This window comes from Quercus lobata, chromosome 7 (genome assembly GCF_001633185.2).
Source record: "Quercus lobata isolate SW786 chromosome 7, ValleyOak3.0 Primary Assembly, whole genome shotgun sequence".
In the NCBI taxonomy this organism is placed as follows: domain Eukaryota; kingdom Viridiplantae; phylum Streptophyta; class Magnoliopsida; order Fagales; family Fagaceae; genus Quercus; species Quercus lobata.
In genome coordinates this window covers 34,104,536-34,110,535 of record NC_044910.1, presented here as the reverse complement: position 1 = coordinate 34,110,535, position 6,000 = coordinate 34,104,536, and positions in this window count along the sequence as shown.

The following is a 6,000-nucleotide window of genomic DNA, read 5'->3' as shown; positions in this document are numbered from 1 at the left end:
CCAATGATTGACTTCATATACGGTGATTGCAATTTAACCACATTCCTTTTAAAAATAAGGATCATATAACTACAAAGTAAAGAGAGTGATGCCAATATTACATATTTTACTATATAGGTCTTACCAAATGATGTGTCACTAATAATGAAAAGTAATTTAAATACTCATTAATTATCTTTTTGAAGTGATGCCAAGTTTGTGGTGTCACATTCATTATTACATTAGTTTATGATAAATTACATTTTTTTCACCCTAAACTATCACATCGACTATACTTAACTCTTTGAATTATTGAAATGCACAATTAACCCCCCAAAGTTATAAATCTATTTCAATGTCCCCTCTACACTCTATTTTACTGTTACTGACAGGAATGACGATTCTACATCCCACTGACGAAGATAACATTAATGACGAAGGGATCATCTATAACGAGGTCATCAGAAACAACGAAGATAGCCATCATCACTGACGAAGGCAGGAGGTCATTCAATGCAGTCAATCAATGACCTGAGCAGTTACTAAATCGGCCAAGCAGACCGTTGGGAGCCTCTTAAAAGTCTCATTACTGGACTAAGGGCGTTACTTCAGAGAGCATTAACAGCCCCAACGGCTAGCCCCCAAGGTCTCAGGTATAAAACTTTCATACAACCAACAGTAGAGGATATATGCAAAAATACTCTAAACATTACATTTGACTTCTTTACTGTGTTTGATTGGTATCCTAACTTTGGCATCGGAGACTTTGTGGCAGGCACCACACCGGTGGCCCTCATCGAGCAAACCTTCACATTCTACAAGGGATTCCATCCACTCACTCTTACTGACGAACTTGTGTTCCATCAGTTTGGTGCCATCTGTGGGGAACGAGTTTTCAGATTCACATTCGAAAAAGTAGTTTCCATCAATTCTCCATATCTAGATGGAATCCAACCCAGATTCAGCAACCTTGGCCCAGCAAGTTCAAGCCCTTGTAGCCACCATTGAGGAACTCACCAGACAGAACCAGGAAATGAAGCTGCGGCTCCAGCAGGTTCAACAAGCTCAACAAGAAGAAAACCGGTCCAAATGTGACAAGGAGGGAGAGGGGGATAGCCAACAGAGGGAAACCCCCCGGAGACCAATTACTCCGGACGAACAGAACTCAGATCTTCTTCGGGAAATGAGAAAAGAGATGGACGAACTAAGGAGCGCTATCAAAGAAAAGACAGACCGGAGCGTAGACAAAATGATAAGGGCTACAGATTCACCCTTCACTGCAGCAGTACTTGATTGCCCCGTGCCGTCAAAGTTTCGCCTGCCTCAATTAGAGCCATTCGACGGACTCAAGGACCCTCAGGATCATCTTAATACCTTTAAGACGACTCTAGGTCTTCAGCAGCCACCTGATGAGATATTGTGTCGTTCCTTCCCTACGACTCTCAAAGGAGCTGCAAGAGAGTGGTTCACTAAGTTGCCAAACTCGTCCATAGACAACTTCGATCAGCTGAGTAGTGCTTTCTTGCGCCACTTCATAGGGGGACAACGCCCAAGGAGACCAGTAGATTACTTACTCACCATAAGACAGGGAGAGAAGGAGACTCTGAGGTCATATGTCAAGCGATTCACCCGGGAAACTCTGGAAGTGGACGAAGCTGATGACAAGGTGTAGCTGATGACCTTCAAAGCAGGGTTGAGATCTAGAGACCTTGTGGCCTCTCTTGCAAAAAACCCCTCGAAGACAATGGCTGAAATGCTCCTGAAGGCACAGAAGTACATGAACGCGGAAGATGCTCTAGCTGCCATAAAAGATACTGAGAGACTAGGGGATAAGTCCAAAGGGGAAGACGACCGCAGAAAGCAAAAGAGAGACAGACCAGAACGTCGGAACAATGACTGGAATAGAAGGAGAGACGACAAAAATCCTCGTCAGGTAAAATTTACTCCTTTGGTTATGCCTGTTGACAAGATTTTCACGCAGATCAAGGACAAGCATTATCTCAAATGGCCCAGGCCATTACACTCGTCCCCCAACGTACGTGACAAGAACAAGTATTGCCGGTTCCATAGAGACCACAGCCACAACACAGAAGATTGCAGAGACCTGAAGGAACAAATAGAGGAATTAATACGGAAAGGAAAGTTACAGAAATATGTAAAGAAAGGAGAATATAGCAAGTTCAGAGACGACAACAGGACCCAACATGAATTCTTTACTCGGGATGACAACCATCCGTCCCAGCCTCCACGCAAAGTGATCGGGGAAATAAACACGATCACGGGAGGACCATCCTCAGGAGGATCATTTAGATCACTCAAAAAAGCATGCCACAGACAGGTGAACAGCGTCCACACCATGCCTCCGTCCAAGCACCGACGAACATACCAAGACATGTCCTTTAATGAAGGAGACGCCAGGGGAGTAAAGCAGCCTCACAACGATCCCCTGGTCATAGTGCTGAATATAAAAGGGTTCAATACCAGAAGGATCCTTATTGATAACGGGAGCTCAGCGGATATCATCTACCTCCCAGCCTTCCAGCAGTTGAGATTAGATCCAAAAAGGCTTCGCCCTTTTGACTCTCCGCTCGTCAGCTTCAGTGGAGACAGGGTCTACCCCAGAGGAATAGTGACTCTGACGGTGACGGCAGGGACCTACCCATTGCAGTTGACCAAACAAGTAGACTTCCTGGTCCTACAATGTCATCATTGGGAGGCCCACCCTAAACAAGTGGAAGGCGGCGATGTCGACCTACTGTTTGAAGGTGAAATTCCCAACAGACAACGGCGTGGGTGAAGTGAAGGGTGACCAGGTCCTGGCAAGAGAATGCTATCAGGCCATACTGGCAAGGAAGGAGAACCACACGTGGACGATTGAAGAAAAAGAGGAGGACGGGATGGAGACCCTGGAAGCAGTGGAGTTGGTAGAAGGAAATGCGGACAAGACGACCAGGATAGGGACGACGCTAAGCCCCGAGATGAGAACGAGACTCATAAAATTCCTTAAGGGGAATCTAGATGTCTTTGCATGGAGTCACGAGGACATGCCACGCATATCTCCAGAAGTCATCCAGCATAGGCTGAATGTGGACCTCAGCAGGAAGCCCGTTCAGCAACGACGAAGAACCTTCGCTCCAGAACGAGATCAGGCAGTAGCAGAGGAAGTAACCAAACTCTTGACGGCTGGATTCATCCGAGAAGTATATTATCCAGAATGGCTCACCAACGTCGTCCTGGTAAAGAAAGCAAACGGAAAGTGGAGGATGTGTGTAGACTTCACCGACCTGAACAAAGCATGCCCAAAGGACAGCTTCCCTCTACCAAGGATAGACCAGCTCGTGGACTCCACCGCCGGACACAAGCTACTGACGTTCATGGACGCCTTCTCAGGGTACAACCAGATAAAGATGGCTGAAGAAGACCAGGAGAAGACTGCCTTCATCACAAGCCAAGGACTCTACTGTTACAAGGTGATGCCTTTTGGGTTGAAAAATGCTGGAGCTACATACCAAAGATTGATAAACAAAATGTTCAGCCAACAGATTGGCAGGAACATGGAAGTATACGTGGACGATATGCTCGTCAAGAGTAAGGAGGAGCTCACTCATCTGGACGACCTGGAGGAGACTTTTGCAACCCTGAGAAAACACCAGATGAAGTTGAATCAAAGCAAATGTGTTTTTGGGGTAGTCTCGGAAAGTTCTTGGGATTCATGGTGTCCCAGAGAGGAATAGAAGCAAATCCAGAGAAAGTATGAGCTATCATTGATATGGCCTCACCCAAGACCGTCAAAGATGTACAAAAACTTACAGGAAGGATAGCAGCTCTAAATAGGTTCGTCTCTAGGGCCACAGACAAATGCCTGCCCTTCTTCAAAACCCTCAAGCAGGCTTTTGCTTGGACCGACGAATGCGAAGCAGCATTCCAAGAGCTAAAGCAATACCTGAGCAGTCCACCTCTCCTGAGCCCGTCCAAAGGAGGGGAGAACCTATACTTGTACCTGGCGGTGTCAGCTTAGGTAGTAAGCGCAGCCTTGATTAGAGAAGAAGGCAAGAAGCAACTTCCGGTGTACTACATCAGCCAAGCCTTTCAAGGAGCTGAGTTCAGGTACCCAAGGATCGAAAAGATTGCGTTCGCACTTATAGTAGCCTCGCGCAAGCTCAGGCCGTATTTCCAGTAAAATCCTATCCTTATGATGACGGATCAACCAATTAAGAAATCAATGAACAAACCAGAAGCAGCAGGGAGAATGGTCCAATGGGCAATCGAACTCAGCCAATTTGACATCGAGTACCATCCAAGAGCAGCTATCAAGGCACAAGCTCTGGCTGATTTCATCGCTGAATTCACTCTTCCAGACGAAGATGGAATTACAGACGAAATTGATAAATGGACAATACAGACAGATGGTTCGTCAGCCCAAAAGAGGGGGGGAGTAGGGGTCGTCATAACCACCCCCGACGGAGAAGTGATGAAATATGGGGTTCAACTGAAGTTCCCAGCCACCAATAACGAAGCCGAGTATGAAGGAATATTGACGGGCTTGAGGCTTGGGAAAGCTCTTGGTGCCAAAAACTTGCTGATCCAGAGTGACTCAAAGCTGGTAATCGGAAAGATCAGTGGAGAGTACGAGGCAAAGGAAGAAAGGATGCAGAAATACCTTAAACTGACAAGGCAACTAACTCAAGAGTTCGACACAGTGGAGTTCGTCCAGATACCAAGGAGCCAGAATATTGAGGCCGACGAAGTGTCAAAACTAGCATCATCAGAAGAAGGGAAGATGAGCACAGACATGGCAATAGAGATCCAGAAACACCCGAGTATTGAAGAGGTGGCGGTGTTCTCCATCCAGAGCACAGACACCTGGATGACGCCCATAATATCTTTCCTCCAGGACGGGCACCTACCTCAGAATATTGACGAAGCCAGAAAGGTCAAAAAAAGGGCAGCCAGGTTTACGATCCTGAATGACGTCTTGTACAAGAGAGGCTTCTCTATGCCTTATCTAAAGTACGTCGACGAGGACGAGGCCAAATACATCCTGGAAGAAGTACATGGAGGAATCTGTGGCGACCACGCCGGCTTCAGATCCCTAGTCAACAAGGTGATAAGAGCGGGGTATATTTGGCCAATCATGCAGGGGGATGCTGTTGATATCGTCAGAAGGTGCGACAGATGCCAACGGTACAGGAATGTGCAACGGCTTCCAGCGGAGAAAATGACGACCATAGCCTCCCCATGGCCGTTCGCACAATGAGGAATCGACATCGTCGGTCCTCTACCCCAAGGAAAAGGTCAGGTAAAATTCCTTCTAGTTGCTATTGATTATTTCACAAAATGGGTTGAAGTAGAGGCCCTAGCAACCATCACTGAGGCTCGGATTCGGAGCTTCGTGTGGAAAAACATAATCTACAGGTTCAGGATTCCCTTGACGATCATATCTGATAATGGGAGGCAGTTCGACAGCCAAGGCTTCAGAGACTTCTGATCGGACCTCGGGATCAAGAATCAATTTTCATCCCCGGGACATCCTCAGGCAAACGGACAGACGGAAGTAACGAACCGGACGCTGCTCAAGATAATCAAAACCAAGCTGGACGAAGCAAAAGGTGCCTGGCCAGAGGAACTACCTAGTGTCCTGTGGGCATACCGGACTACAGCCAGAACCCCAACAGGAGAGACACCCTTCAGGCTTACCTATGGCACAGAGGCAGTAATCCCAGTAGAAGTTGGAGTAACAAGCATCAGACGAGGAACTTTCAGAGACGGACTCAATGACGAGGAACTGCGGCTCAACCTGGATTGCCTGGATGAAGTAAGAGACAATGCGTCTGGTAGAATGACAAAGTATCAAAAAAAGATGGCCGAGTATTACAACAAGAGGGTCAAACTAAGGCGTCTGGACATAGGGGACCTCGTCCTTCGCAAAGTCACTATAGCGACTAAAGACCCTACTCAAGGGAAGCTGGGCCCTACATGGGAAGGGCCTTATCGCGTCATTCACTACTCTAGACAAGGAAG